This window comes from Lissotriton vulgaris, chromosome 2_2 (assembly GCF_964263255.1).
Source record: "Lissotriton vulgaris chromosome 2_2, aLisVul1.2, whole genome shotgun sequence".
Taxonomy (NCBI): domain Eukaryota; kingdom Metazoa; phylum Chordata; class Amphibia; order Caudata; family Salamandridae; genus Lissotriton; species Lissotriton vulgaris.
The window spans coordinates 80,050,797-80,064,424 of NC_141688.1; positions in this window are offsets into that span (position 1 = coordinate 80,050,797).

The following is a 13,628-nucleotide window of genomic DNA, read 5'->3' on the forward strand; positions in this document are numbered from 1 at the left end:
TAGCTACTAACACAAGTACAGCTATAATATTTTGTGCACTATCCAAGCAGACCTCTAACTAGCTACATACTATTGATACACTCTACCAAAGTTAGTACTCATGCAGTGTAGGAATCATCCAGTCTGTCCCATGCACTTCTTTAATCACTTATCTACCACTATCTACTTATCCTATCACTCCACCAATACGTAAGCACTTATAAATTAAGTGTTCACTCTGTTTGCAGCACTGTCATCATTCCAGTTACTAGTGGTATTCTTATAAAATGACCTAGGCACCAACACAAGTACACATAAAATATTCTGTGCATAATCCCTACTAATCTCTAAGCAGATACATATTATTGGTACACTCATTAAATACTGAAGTAGTACCCATGCAGCGTAGGATACCTCCTGTCCGTCTCATGCGATTCTTCAATCACCCATCCAGCCCTATATACTTATTGTATCAGTTTGCCAATACCTAAGCACTTATGGGGCAGATTTACAAGCACCCTGCGCCACAAGTACGTCACTTTTTGTAACGTAGTGATGGCGCCAGGCACTCCTTCATATTTACAAGGAGAGGAAAAGCCACCCCGCATGGTTTTTCCTCTCCTTGTAAATACGACCCCTTCATACACAGAACTTTGCGTTGAAGGGACGTTCCATAGGTGTTGCTGTGGGTGTTCCCACGCAACACCCATAGAACAAGACACATCTCCAGATTTATGAGAAATCGTAAATCTAGAGAAGTGTGTGAATGCTGCGCCATTCGTGAGTTGGTGTAGCAAGGCGCAACAAGGAGAATTGTTTTCATATCTCCTAATTTTTTCCTCTTTCAAGGCATGCTGCATTCCACAGCATACATTGAAAGAGGAAAATGCATCTACTGATTGTTTTTGTGCAGGAAGGTGTCCCTTCCGGCACACAAACAATCTCTGCCAGACACAGACATCCTTGCACCATGGTGCATGGGTGCCTGTGTCATTGCATGGCTGCAGTTTGTGCAGCATTGCAGAGGGAAGCACAAAGTTGCAACATATTGATGTAGATATGTCACATTTCTGTGCTTCGGAAGTGCCACAGTACAGTGCAGCTAAAGAGCTTGCAGTGTCACACTGCAGTACTTCCTCATAAATCTTCACCTATAAATACACTACTAATGCATTCTTTCAGTCAATCATGCTGTATACATATATTCAACCATAACTTTCACACATTATCTTGCAATTATAGTTCTTTCTTTAACCTGATAAGGTAGTTGTGATAAGAACATTTTTCTTTTGTATTTTTTTTAACAATTTTGTATTTTTTTGGTGTTTTTTCAAAAAATTAACCAAAAAAACGAATAAAACAGGAAACTTTTGGAATTACTTATCATTCCAAAAAAAAAAAAAAATTAACAACGATGGCTGCGTTGCGCAGCACAAACTGCATCCACAGACTGCTCACCGAAGCATATGTTTCTTATACTTCATGCAGTGTTGCTCGAGAAAGGCGAATTCTGACCTCCTGTTCATTGCAGGTGTTTCTGAGGACGCTTCAGACGTACTTGCCACAGCAGGTGAGGGGTTCAAAGCAGCTCGCCTCATTTCCTCCTGAGCAAGATTGAGAGGATGTGTGGTCCGGAAATGCTTGTACATAGAAGAAGTGCCACAAGAGTACTTTTTTTCACTGCCTCTTGACAGGACTCGCTCACAAATATTGCATATCACCTTTCTCGCATTTACTTTCTTCTCTCCAGGTGGAATAGTGAAGAATTTCTACCAACAGATTCCGGCCTCTGTGGACGTGGTGCCTCCTGCAAGAATTCTTCTTCAGGAGATACTTCCTGCTGCTGCTGCTGCTGCTGCTGCTGCTGTCCAGATGCCATTTTGTTTGATATTTTTTGAAAAACACCAAAAAAAAACAAGCAAAAAGGGTTCTTGTAGGAAAAGAGATGTCTCTCTAAAGATGCTCCAACAAGAATGATAAAAATAGGTGGGGTCCTTCAATAGTTACAGTAGGAAATGTTATGAACCAATGAAATCATTTTTTTTAGGTCACATGGGATCCGCGCACTCTGCGCTCACAAAGCACGCACCCGACTCTACTTTGCGAAAATATATTTAAAAATATATATACGTTTATTAAAAGTACAAATATATTATTTTTAGGAATATTTTAGATAATCTCTTGCCCTAATATGTATATTAAAGACACATACATATCATTTTACAACATTAAAAAAATGTGCGGGAGTCGCACACCCAGCGTGCCCAGCACATATATGACGTCACGCGGGACCCGCCACCGCACAAGCGTTGCGTACCCTAATGTGCATGTGGCGCGAATGCGCAGGAGTCACGGACTGGTCGCATACCAATCGCGTACATCACGTAATATTAAATGTATATGATGTAACTTAAAAACAAGCAGCCGTCGCACACAATATGCGGATCCTTCATGCCTTTTCTAAAATGGCGGCTAGAATCCGCACACCCACCGTGATGAGTACGCTTTGGGTGCGCGACCTCGAAAATAAAATGGATTTTTTTTTAAAGAAAATAATATAAATAAATTCAAATACAAAAATAAAACAAAACAATTGGACAATATATCAGTTTGAATTTTTTTTAAAAATGTTGTTTGCAATTGTCAGAAAAATATATAATGTTATTTAATGAATAAAATATTTATAAATAAACATTTAAAAACTGTAGAAAATCAGTATAAAAAATAACTACTATTATACTTAAAAATTTGCATTTAAAAACCTTTCAAATTCACTGAAAAAACCATAGGTTTCATAGACGTTATAGTTAGAAATTAGCATTTAAAAAAGCTATGAAATTCAATGAAAAAACCATAGGGTTCAGAGATATTATAGCTAGAAATTAGCATTTAAAAAACCTGAGAAATTCACAGAAAAAACCATAGGTTTCAGGGGTGTTATAGTTAGCTGGACATTTCACTCGTACAAAACCATAGAAATTCCTCCGTTATAGTTAGTTCTGCTAACTATAACTTGCGCGCCCGCAATGCACTGCTGATGATGTCACATATTACATCATTCATGACATGGTCAGTGACATCACTGATGACATCACTGACGACATCTCAAATGACATCACTGATGACATCATGGATGACATCATCCACGTGACAATCTGATACACCTCATCATACACTAGTATAACCTTTCATCACAAATACAGAGTACCATATTTAAAACCATTGGCACACCAATACCAGTTACTACATACCCACTCACTGATTCCTAAGTCTACCCACACAACTACCCATTCAACAACAGAATCACTTATACATGCAGTCACTAATTATTAGAACACTATATAAAATGCACTTATACACATATAAAAATATTGACACATCAGCAGTCATCTTAGTCAGTTATTCAGTCATCCTACTCACTCATGAAAAAAATTAATCACACTTACAGTTACTCACTTACACAATTATACACATAACACCTCATTTATTTAAACACATAGTAACTCATAGTTAATATGTTAAAAAATCACCATTGCAATTATACATTCATTCATATAGTTACTCTCACAATCACAGACTCTTACATATATGTATTTATATACACCAATTCTCACATACAATGCCTTTTATTTTTTTACTTTGTTGAAGATGTACAACTAAAACAAATATTCATTCACCAACACATAAATAAATACACTCAGCCACCAAAACAACTGTTTCCACATGCACTCTTAAACCTATACACCTAGTCAACCAACCATTCACACATCTATGCATAGAGTTACACACAACCCATCCAACCACACACAAACTCAGAGTCCCATGCATATACTCACCCAACTAATCAATAACTAAAATACACACTCATGTAGTTAGTGACCACTGATGCAGCATGTTATACAACAGAGACAGTAATGCACACATTCACATAGTTTATTTACTAATCCATGTATTAAGTGAAACACTTTTAATTACTCACTTGAACAGACAGTCAGACAGCTACTAAATCCTCCATCCAGTCATATATCCACTCAATCTTCAATACTGATTGGTATATATATATACTTGCACTCAGTGCCGGTAATCCAGGGCTTTTTTTGAAAATATAACAACAAAACTTCCTGTATACCCTCCCGGGTTCAGAAAGGGTCGGGACACTCCAGGATGCTTAAAGTTCCTTTTATTCAGCAACAACAGTCACAAAAACCGACGTGTTTCGCCATAAGGCTTGGTCACGGTAACGTTTGCACTAAACAAATCCCTTTTACATACACCCAGTGGTCACAATAGACATAGGACTAGCTGGTTCAACAACACGGATTACGCCGCCATCTTGTAATGGCTATTAGGTCCCAATGAGACTTTTACACTCTGCATTCTCGCCCCAGTGGGCTAAATAACAGTTCATGCACACAACTTTTCGTATTTGTGCTCAGGATCCCGCCCCAGTGGGCAATACATTGAAAATCTTGACAGGCGGTTGTAATCAATTCATAGTCATTCGACAAACTGCATAGTCCTAATACAAAATACAAAAAATGAAAATAGTGCTCACATACAATTGCAAAAGATTAAAAGTACACAAATCTATGTACACTTTAAAAACAATCTGTTCTTAACATTTTATATACAAGGAGTCTGTTATTCTGCGCCACAGTTTGTGCTTCTCACAGATGGACTGCCAATTCTTCACTGGAGTTAAGGCCTACAGGTATCAGAGTTTCAAAATCTATAATAAATTTAGACTCTAATACATAGCTGATGTTCTCTATCGCCACATCTTAATGGAGGTTTGATTGCATCCAGAACTACAAATGCCAAAAGTTTGTCATTTTGGTTATGGCAACTCTTGAAGTGGCGACTGTTAGACGGGGACCTGGAGGGTCGGCCGGGGACAAGGGGAGAGGCCTCCGGTGAGGGCCGTCTCCAGCGATCGTACAGACAAGTAACTTCCCCCCCACAGATGGACACCACACGAAGATAAGATTAACGCTCTTTATATGCAGTTCTTAAAGTGAGGTAGAACGGTACAATGAGGTCAGGACACGAGGGTCCTCTTAATTCTAGTCTCTGGAAGGGAAAGGGGGTAGCGGGACAGTCTTGTTACCAATCTGGTATTGAGATGAGATGATGGGTAGCTCACAATCCTCGAGCTCGGCGTTCGTGGAGGTCGGGCCGCTGCAGCACCAGCAGGTCCCGAGGAGGTCGTAGTTAGCAACGGTCCGCGGCAGCGCCAGCAGGTCCCGACGAAGATGGTAGTTGCAAGAGGCCGCGGCAGCGCCAGCAGGTCCCCACGAGGATGAAGGTTACAACAGGCCGCGGCAGCGCCAGCAGGTCCCACGAGGATGAAGGTTGCAGAAGGCCGCGGCAGCGCCAGCAGGCAGGACGACAGTTCACAAGGCAGGGCTGCGGCAGCGCCAGCAGTCCGTCAAGGATGAGTTCTTCACAGTGTCTCTCGACTCCAGGATACAACTGCCTTCCTGCTCTGGAGCTGCCCCAGTTATAGGTCTGGCGCCCTTTGATGTCCGGACCCTCGCGCTTGGAGGTCGGGAGGTCCGGGATGAGGGAGTCCAGACACCCAGCACCAGCAGGGGGGTGGAGCCAGCGCCCGGGGAGGCTGGGGGCGATCGGCACCTGGCGGGGGAGAACCATCGACACTTCTTTCTCCCATTGACCTGCCAAGTGGTCCGCTCACCTCCTGGGTGGATCGTGGTGCCGGGATGTCGAGGCCTGGCCAGGCCCAGGGTTAGGGTCGAGCTGAGGCCACGCGGCCTCGTGGTGCAGTGTCCAAGATGGCGGCTGGGCCGGCAATGATGTCGACGGCGGCCCGGGCCAGAGATACAAAGATATCCGGGAGCAGGTGTCCCGTAGGGGACGGGTTGCGGGTTGCTTCTGTGGGTCGCACCTGGAGAGCCGGTGTCGGGGCCCTGTCGTGCGGGGAGGGAGTGTGCCCTTCATGGGGCCTGTCCAACATGCGTCCACCCCAGCTGAAGGCGGGGAGAGTCACCCATCCTCTTGGGGACTCTCCTTGTCGAGGCGGAAAAAGCGGGACAGGCCATCCGCGTTGGCGTGGTCTTGGCCAGGGCGATGCTCCACAGTGAAGTCTATCCCCTGCAGGGAGATGGACCATCGCAATAGTTTGGGATTCTCCCCCCGCATCTGCATTAACCATTGCAGGGGGCGATGATCTGTTTGCACCCGGAAGTGGGTACCGAAGAGGTAGGGCCGGAGCTTCTTAAGGGCCCATACCACGGCGAAGGCCTCGCGCTCGATGGTGCTCCAGCGCTGTTCTCGGGCCAGCAGGCGTCTGCTGATGAAGGCCACTGGTTGGTCGACTCCCTCGGGGTTCAGTTGGGAGAGGACGGCCCCAATGCCATGGTCTGAGGCATCAGTTTGAACGATGAACTCTCGGCTGTAGTCGGGGGCCTGGAGCACAGGGGCGGTACACATGGCGGCCTTCAGCTTCTCGAAGGCCGCTTGACAGTCGGGAGTCCAGTTGACTGTTTTCGGGCGGTTTTTGGATGTGAGTTCCGTGAGGGGCCCCACAATGCTGCCATAGACCTTCACAAACCGCCGGTAGTATCCGGTGAGCCTCAAGAAGGCTCAGACCTCGGTTGGGTCACGGGGGGTTGCCAGGACTGGATGGCAGCGATCTTGAGCTGGAGGGGGACCACCAGACCGCTTCCTACTTGGTGTCCGAGGTAGGTCACGGACCCCTGGCCAATTTGGCACTTGCTGACCTTGATTGTGAGGCCGGCCTGTTGGAGGGCCTGCAGGACCTCTCGGAGGTGGCGGAGGTGGTCTGACCAGTGGCAGCTGTATACCGCGATATCGTCCAGGTAGGCGGCGCTGAACTCTTCGAGGCCCGCCAATACCTGGTTCACAAGTCGTTGGAAAGTGGCTGGAGCGTTTTTCATGCCGAATGGCATCACTTTGAAGTGGTAGTGACCATCCGGGGTGGAAAAAGCGGATCGTTCTTGGGCCCTGGGGGTGAGGCCGATCTGCCAGTAGCCCGCTGTCAGGTCGAAGATGCTTAGGTAGCGGGCAGCCCCCATGCGGTCGACCAGTTCATCTGCTCGGGGGATGGGGTGAGCGTCGGTTCGGGTGACAGCGTTCAGACCCCGATAGTCGATGCAGAATCGGAGCTCGGGGGTGGTGCCCGGGACAGCAGCTTTGGGGACCAGTACGACTGGGCTGGCCCAGGGGCTGTCCGAGGGTTCGATGACTCGGAGTGCGAGCATCTTGGAGACTTCTTCTTGGATGCAGGTGCGCACCCGATCTGGTACTTGGTACGCCCGGTGTCGGATAGGGGGACTGTCCCCAGTGTCCACGTCGTGCAGGCACCAGGGGGTGACCCCGGGGGTGAGGGAAAATAGGTTTGCAAATTGCAGCAGGAGGGCCCGACAGTCTTGGCGCTGCTCCGGAGTTAGGGCATCGGAGAGTCGGACCCCGTCCACCGAACCATCCTTCTCCCGGGTCCTCAGTAGGTCAGGGAGGGGCTCGGAGTCCTCTTCAGCCCCACTGTCTGTAGCCATCAGCAGGCTGAGCTCTGAGCGCACGAAGTGTGGTTTGAGTCGGTTGGCGTGGAGAACCCGGAAGGGGTTTCGGGGGGATTCCATGTCGATGAGATAGGTGACGGGGCTCTTGCGCTCGACCAGCTTGAAGGGCCCCGTCCATTTGTCCTGCAAGGCACAAGGTTCGATGGGGGACATCACCCATACCTGCTGACAAGGCTCGAATTCGATGGAGGAGGCATGTTGATCGTACCATTTCTTCATGTCCTCCTGACTGGCATCAAGATTGGCTTTGGCGATCTCTCTGAATCGTCTGGTCTGGTTGTGGAGGGTCAGGAGGTACTTGTAGACGTCTGGAGGGGTCTTCAGGGGGGCCATTTCCCATTCTTCTTTCACTAGGCTGAGGGGCCCTCGAGCGGGGTGCCCGTACAGGAGTTCGAAGGGGCTGAAGCTGAGGGACTTCTGGGGGACTTCTCGGTAGGCGAAGAGGAGGCACGGGAGTAGCACGTCCCACTGGCGGCGTAGGGGTTCTTCCAGCCCCATGATCATCCCCTTGAGAGTGCGGTTGAACCGCTCGACCAGTCCGTTTCCTTGCGGGTGATAGGGGGTGGTGAATCGGTAGGTGACTCCGCACTGCTGCCAGAGGGATTTCATAGACTTTGAAATAAAGTTTGTGCCCCTGTCGCTGACGACCTCCCGGGGGAAGCCCACTCGAGAGAAGATCCCCATCATGGCCCGGCCTACCACTGGTGCTGTTACAGTTCGAAGGGGAACGGCCTCGGGATAGCGGGTGGCGTGGTCCACCAGGACCAGGATGAATCGATGTGCGGGGGTCCAGGGGCCCCACAATGTCTATTCCCACCCTTTCGAATGGGGTGGTAACCACGGGGACTGGTTGCAGGGGTGCCTTGAGTTTGCGGCCGATCTTTCCGCTGGCCTGGCAGGTGGGGCAGGACCGGCAGTTGTTGGAGACGTCGTTTCTCATTTTTGGCCAGTAAAAGTGGGTTACCAGGCAGTTGTAGGTTTTGTCTTGCCCCAAGTGTCCAGCCAGGGGGACATCATGTGCCAAGTTCAACAGGAAGTCTCTGAAGCGGAGGGGCACCACCAGCACTCGACTGGCCCCCAACTCTGCGATTCTTTGTTCGCTGATGCGTGAAGAGAAAAATACACTTGATGATATAACTAGGGAACAGAACAATATGTAAAGCACAAAAACCAATTTGTAAAGCACAAAAACCAATTAAAAATTAACAAGTTCGATTTATTAATGAAATTACATTATCATTATTTAAAAACACAATCAATACAGTGTTACTATAAAAATACACAAAATTATGTATAAAAGAAATATTCGTGACACAATTATACAAGGAAATACATAAAAGACATAGGTGGCAAACAATAAAAATTATCGACGCGCGTTTCGGCGTTAACAGAACACCTTCATCAGGAGCCACATTCAATCTGTAAAACATGTTTAAAAAAAGTTAGAGACAGCTAGAGGTCATGAATAACTCATAACAGACAATCAATAGTCTAAAACATTTCATTGTGCTTACATAACAAGGAAATCCCTACAAGATGCAGCTACAAATTGTAGCTACAACTGATACAGACTAATTCATATATATTTGAGCAGTAATTCAACCCATCAATGTAAAAGGGGGAGTATTGTTAAATATAGATGACAGCAGAATGTCTGTCAACTATAAAACAACAGTCATAGAGTGTATGTAGTTTATTATTATTAGAGGTATTCCATCTGTTAGAGGGTATTTGTCTGGACATAACCTCTTCTCTATCATCTTACCTAATGAACACAAGATAGGTGTTCTCTATTAGTTCTGGAGAAAATCCGACATCTGTTTTCTTGGCGGTACTCTATCTCGCCTGGCTAACAGTCTTGGTCTGAAAGAGATTTATTTATTAACCATATGTACCACTCTAATCACTATTCGGTTGTAAAAATCAATTTTTTAGGGAGGAATGAAATCAATTTATTGCACTTCTAGGTACTAGTTTTTTATTGTTAAGTTTTATGGTTTCCTACTTATTTCACACGGGTTAGTTTCATGGGTACCCCATATTATCTTTGTTCGCTGTACAGTAGGTCATTGTCCCAATAGATCCAGTGGGCCCCTGCGGTGTCTCCCGCGCTCTGGGCGAGTGCTTGCTGTCGCAGTCCCTCGAGGGAGGGACAGGTCTTTTGCTCTTGCCGGAATTGCTCCTGGGTGGGTCCCACTTCTTGACGCCACAGAGCCAGGTCTGGAAGGTCTTGGGGCTGAGCGGGCCCTTCTTGGGTTTGTTCCGGGGGGCCGGTCTGGATGATGTCTTCCTCTGGAGTGATCGGGGGAGGAGGTGCTGGCCATTCGGGTTCTTCAGGTCTGGGGATGGTGCGGGCGGCCATGGACCGGGTTGTTACGCACGCCCAGTCCGGGAGGCCCAACATCCCCAGGTTCTCTCTTCTTTCAACGGCTGCCCATGGGGAACCCTCGAGATCGTTTCCCAGGAGGCAGTCCACGGGGGCATCGTCGCAGACAGTCACTTTTAGCATACCGGACACTCCTCCCCATTCGAAGGGGACGCAGGCCATCCAACACATGCTCTCAGAATTGTCGGCCGATCGGACGGGGCAAAGAACATTTGGCAGGATTTGTTCTGGGGTCACCAGGTGACAGCGGACGGCCGTCACACTGGCCCCCGTGTCACGCAGGGCTTCGGCCTTGCGCCCATTTATGTTCACCCACTGGCTGTATTTTCTGGTGTTGGCGGGTAGGGGAGCCCGCGGGATCATGTCTCTCCCCCCTAGGCAAGCCAGGACCATGGCGGCGGGTTCGCACTCGGGCTGCTCCTGCTCGTACTCTTCATGCTCTTCGGAGATTTGCTCCTCTCCCAGGGCGGCGGCAGCTACCTGGCGGGGCCCGGGAGTCTGGTTCTTTGGGCAGTTTGGGTCACTGGCATAGTGGCCGACTCGCTGGCATCGGTGACAAGTAACATTGGCCCGGAACCCCGGGCGCATCGGGGGGCTGCCCCGGCCGGCCGGGGGCGGGGTGTTGTTAGCGGGAGCGGCCGGGACGGCGTCTCTGCCCCGGCCCTGGCCTCCTCCTCCTCCTCGGGGACGATGATGACCTTGGTTGGTTCTGTTCTGCTCGTTTGGCCCACTCCGGCCCACTCGGGTGCTTTCCCATCGGTCAGCCTCAGCGGCGAGCTGCCGTGGTTCAGTCAATTTACTGTCGAGGAGGTGCTGCCTGAGCTCGACGAAGCAGTTGTTGGAGAGGTGCTCCCACACAATGAGGTTGAAAAGCTGCTCGTAGGTTGTTACGTGGCTACCCTTGATCCATCCCTCGAAGGCTCGGCTGAAATAGTTCACATATTCTACCCAAGTTGTACCCGGGATCCGGGTGCAGTCGCGGAACCTCTGGCGGTACATTTCGGGCGTAAGCCCATATCGAGTGAGGAGGGCGGCCTTCATGTGGTCATAGGACGTCATTTGATGGTCCGGGAGCTGTAGCAGGGCATCGCGGCCTTCATTGACGAACCTCCCCCATAGACCGGCTCCCCAGTCACTTCGATCGATCCTGTGGGAGGTCATGGCGATCTCTTAGGCCTTGAACCACTGCTGTATGTCGTCATTCCGATAATATTCACGGACCACATCTTTGGGGATGTGGACCTTTTGTTCGGTAGCGCCGTGGGTGCGCGGTTGCTTGGGCACCCCTAGGTCTTTGTTCTGTTTCCGCAATTCTATCTCTGCTAGCTTGCGCTCGTGTTCGTATGCCAGTCTTTTTTCTTCGAGTTCTCTCTGTCTTTGCTTTTCTTCCCGCTCTTCTCGGAGCCGTAAGTGTTCTAGGTTCATTTTTTGTTCCGCCAGTTTCAGCTCTCCGTCCAACTTGAGCCGTGCCAACTCTAATTCGTGTAGTCTGTTTTTTTCTCGTTCTTGGATCTCTTCCTGGGAGAGACCCGTTCTCCTTTCTTCCGTCAGGGTGGTGTTTGTCTCTGGTGCTTCGATGTTTTGGACCCGGGGTCCGGCGGCATTTGTTTCTGCCCAGGATTCTAGGGCGTGTTTAAAGTCATCTTTCGTGCTCAGACCGGTGGTAGCAATGCCTAGTTCTATACAAAATTGTTTTAGCTCTCGTGGTTGTACTCTTCTAGTTTCTCCATCTGGAATTTCTCTGTAGATCCGCTCTCTTTGGTCGACATTGTGGTTTAGTCGTAGGGTGAGTTACTCTCTGTACGATTACGCGTTGGTTCGGATCGCGCCGCTGGCCACCAATGTTAGACGGGGACCTGGAGGGTCGGCCGGGGAGAAGGGGAGAGGCCTCCGGTGAGGGCCGTCTCCAGCGTACGTACAGACAAGTAACTTCCCCCCACAGATGGACACCAACACGAAGATAAGATTAACGCTCTTTATATGCAGTTCTTAAAGTGAGGTAGAACGGTACAATGAGGTCAGGACACGAGGGTCCTCTTAATTCTAGTCTCTGGAAGGGAAAGGGGGTAGCGGGACAGTCTTGTTACCAATCTGGTATTGAGATGAGATGATGGGTAGCTCACAATCCTCGAGCTCGGCGTTCGTGGAGGTCGGGCCGCGGCAGCGCCAGCAGGTCCCGAGGAGGTCGTAGGTAGCAACGGTCCGCGGCAGCGCCAGCAGGTCCCGACGAAGATGGTAGTTGCAAGTGGCCGCGGCAGCGCCAGCAGGTCCTCACGAGGATGAAGGTTACAACGGGCCGCGGCAGCGCCAGCAGGTCCCATGAGGATGAAGGTTGCAGAAGGCCGCGGCAGCGCCAGCAGGCAGGACGACAGTTCACAAGGCAGGGCTGCGGCAGCGCCAGCAGTCCGTCAAGGATGAGTTCTTCACAGTGTCTCTCGACTCCAGGATACAACTGCCTTCCTGCTCTGGAGCTGCCGCAGTTATAGGTCTGGTGCCCTTTGATGTCCGGACCCTCGTGCTTGGAGGTCGGGAGGTCCGGGATGAGGGAGTCCAGACACCCAGCAGAGGGGTGGAGCCAGCGCCCGGGGAGGCTGGAGGCGATCGGCACCTGGCGGGGGAGAGCCATCGACACTTCTTTCTCCCATTGACCTGCCAAGTGGTCCGCTCACCTCCTGGGTGGATCGAGGTGCCGGGATGTCGGGGCCTGGCCAGGCCCAGGGTTAGGGTCGAGCTGAGGCAACGCGGCCTCGTGGTGCAGTGTCCAAGATGGCGGCTGGGCCGGCAATGATGTCGACGGCGGCCCGGGCCAGAGATACAAAGATATCCGGGAGCAGGTGTCCCGTAGGGGACGGGTTGCGGGTTGCTTCTGTGGGTCGCACCTGGAGAGCCGGTTTCGGGGCCCTGTCGTGCGGGGAGGGAGCGAGCCCTTCATGGGGCCTGTCCAACAGCGAGCTACTGGATACAATTAATTGTTGTTCCTAATTGCTCGTTTATGCTCTAAAACTCTCAATTTTGCCTTTTTCTTAGTACTACCAATGTACAATTTATTGCACGGGCAGATTAAACAATAAACACACATCTCTGTGTTACAGGGCGGGATCCTGAGCACAAATACGAAAAGTTGTGTGCATGAACTGTTATTTAGCCCACTGGGGCGAGAATGCAGAGTGTAAAAGTATCATTGGGACCTAATAGCCATTACAAGATGGCGGCGTAATCCGTGTTGTTGAACCGGCTAGTCCTATGTCTATTGTGACCACTGGGTGTATGTAAAAGGATTTGTTTAGTGCAAACGTTACCGTGACCAAGCCTTACAGCGAAACGCGTCGGCTTTTGTGACTGTTGTTGCTGAATAAAAGGAACTTTAAGCATCCTGGAATGTCCCGACCCTTTCTGAACCCGGGAGGGTATACAGGAAGTTTTGTTGTTATATATATATATATATAAAATACATATTTAAATTTCAAACTAAACCACATTCACTGGATGATGTCATCAGTGATGTCATCAGTTATGTCATTTGAGATGTCATCAGTGATGTCACTGACCATGTCATGAATGATGTAATGTGTGACATCATCAGCAGTGCATTGCGGGTGTGCGAGTTATAGTTAGCAGAACTAACTATAACAGAGAAAATTCTATGGTTTTGTACGGGTGAAATGTCCAGCTAACTATAACACCCCTGAAACGTATGTTTTTTT